A 3,187-nucleotide genomic window follows, 5' to 3' on the forward strand; every position below is an offset into this window, starting at 1 on the left:
AGTTACCATCAAAAATTATACTCTTGTGTATTTTTTTTTTTCATTTCATTCATCAGTGTAAAGATACAGAAAATTACAATATATATACTCTATGGCACTTAACAACAACAACAACAATATATTTTTTGCATATGAACATACACTTTTAATTCCTTGGGAGAATCATGACTGAGGGATTAAAAAAAAATAAAAATAAAACGGTTTGTTTGTTTTTTACCTTATATTTGTTCTTATAAAAATATTCTGTGGCAGCTTAGCTTATTTTTTTTTTACAATAGCATGTTACTTATTTCAGAGATATAAGTCTTATTCCTATGTGGTCAATAATGGTGCTGTTTCATTTCATAGTCTTAAAAATTCATGTCCTTGTTTGAAGGAGTAACTGTTATTGGGAACTTTTTTTATTGCCAGTGACAGCACTGACACTCAAATAGCTTAAGAAAATAAAAAAGAATTCAGCACAAGAACAAACTTCAGGCGTATCTGGAACTGGGCTTCAAATGATATCATCAGAATTCTCTCTGGAATCATCACATGACTCTGGACTCTCTGCATTCTTAGGTACATACTCCTGTGTGATGGCAAAGATGGCCAGTACAAACGCTAGGCTTGAATTCTCCTTACAGCTAGTGATTTCAGAGAATCGAGAAAAAAGATCTCTAAATTCTTCCTACAAAAGTCCTGTGTCTGAATCCTTGGTTCAGTCTGGGTCACATGCCTATTTCTGACTCAGTTATAGTGGTCAATGGGATACGCTACTTAGAACTCTTTGATTGTTCTTTCCTGGCCCAGGCATGCATTTTGGAGCCAAAGTTTAGGGCATACTCTAGGATACTGAGACTATGTGCAACAAGGCTTTGGGTCTTCCAAAGAAGAAGCTGGCAAAAGAAAGCGGCTGATATTCATGATGAAGGTTTTTATTAAGTACTTCTTTCAACAGACGTTTATTGATCACAGGCTGTTGGAGATCTGCTGAGGGAACCCACATACTCTCTTCCATTTGTAATGTACAGTCCAGTGGAAGGAATTAGTCTTTAAAAATTACTGTGTCATTTTGTTGCTTTCCTTTCTTTTTTTTGAGTCTGTCTTATTCTGGAAGCTCCAGTTAAACTTGTCCACCATGGATGTACCATGCTAGTATTAAAAATATTGGTGGTATAGCTTCCTACATCACAGTAACATGCAAGCCACCATTGTACAACAAATTGTCAGATGAGTGGTGGAAATGAGTTGACTGGGATCTCCTAAATGAGGTGACTAGAATCTACTAAAAATGAAATACTTAAAAGCATCAGAAGACTTTTCTAAAAATGAGCAAAACTATATTTGAGAGACTGGAAAAATATTTTTGGCAATAATATCTGATAAGGAATTAATATCTAATATTCACAGAAAACTTCTACCCCTCAACAACTAAAAGAAAGACAATCAAAAATTTTTAAATGGGCAAAAGACATGAACAGACACTTTGACAGAGAAGACATCCAGGTGGCCAACAAATACATGAAAAAATACTCATGATCATTAGCTACCAGGTAAGTGCAAATAAAAACAGCAATAACAGCAATGATCAAAAACAGAAAATGACACATTCTGGTGAAGATATGAAGCGATTACAACTCTCATATACTGCTGTTGTGATTTGAAAATGGTACAACTGTGGAACATGGTATAGCATTTCTTTAAAAAGTTGGAAATAGTGTGGTACCATATTATCCAGCAATTTCACTACAAGGTACATAAGAGAAATAAGAGCTGTTACATGAAAGGATATATGCACACCCATGTTATCACAGCTTTACTCACAATAGCAAAAAGATAGGAACAACTTAAGTGTCCATCAATAGAAGAATGGATAGACAAACTATGGTACATATATACAGTGTACTACTATGCAGTATTAAAAGAATAATGGTGAATCCATGAAGCATCTCATAACATGGATTAATCTAGAGGACATTATGCCGAGTGAAATAAGACAAAAAATGAAAAATCATTTATGAGACCACTATAGGTAGCGTAGTGGTTACAAATCGGGCTGCAAACCTCAAGATCACCAGTTCGAAACTACCAGCTGCTCCGTGGGAGAAAGATGAGGCTTTCTGCTCCTGTAAAGATTTATAGCCTCAGAAACCCTGTTCAGGGTCGCTATGGGTCGGAACTGACTCAGTGGCACTTAACAACAACATTATAAAAAGGAAATATTTCCACACAGCAAACATTCTTTGATGGGTACAAGAGATGGGACGCGGAGAGAAGAAAAATCACTAACTAAAGTAGACATGTATTAACTTGGGTAAAAGGAAAGGCAAAGCACAATAAGGGGGAGGCAAGCACAGCACGACCAAAGCAAAGAAAGACATTGAGAAGAACACAATAATAAAAGACAGCAATGATAAATACTATTACATACACAATTCTGTAATAACTGTAATCTACGAGTGCATACGTATGTAGATATGCAAGCTGAACAGCTGTAGGAGAACATATGGGATATATATATATATATATATATATATGTAAATTTGGTAGAGAATATATTTCTACATAAGTATTTGTATGTGTTGCAAATAAATCCATGTATATAGTGGCACACACAGGGGGACAAAGTTATGAAAATCTCTTAGCCATAACCAAAAGCCTTGAGGGAATAAAACATTGGGCTTGAGAATCTGAGATTACAGTCTTGGGTAACATGTAGGTCAATTGGCATAAATAGTCCACGAAGATCATAGTCTACATTCTACTTTGGTAACAACTGTAAGTTTGGGAGTGGCCATCTACGATGCAACTATTGGTTTCTCCCTGTACAGAGCAAAGAAGAGTGATACATATCAAAGACTCAGGAAATAATTAGTCCCAAAGATTAATTGGGCAACAATTGTGAGGTTGGCCCAGGACCAGACAGTGTTTTGTTCTGTTATGCATAGGGTTGCTATGTTGTTGTTGTTGTCCTCATGTGCTGTAGAGTTGGTTCCGACTCCTAGAGACCCTGTACAGGGTTTCTGAGGTTGTAAATCTTTACAGGAGCAGAAAGCCTCATCTTTCTCCCGTGGAACAGTTGGTAGTTTCGAACTGCTGACTGTAGAGGTTGCTGTGAGTAGGTACCAACTCAATGGCACCAGACAACAACAACCGCTGTGAGTTCTGACTCCTGGTGACTCTATATACACAGAATGAGGTGATG

The sequence above is a fragment of the Chrysochloris asiatica genome, unplaced genomic scaffold (assembly GCF_000296735.1).
Source record: "Chrysochloris asiatica unplaced genomic scaffold, ChrAsi1.0 scaffold00019, whole genome shotgun sequence".
NCBI lineage: Eukaryota > Metazoa > Chordata > Mammalia > Afrosoricida > Chrysochloridae > Chrysochloris > Chrysochloris asiatica.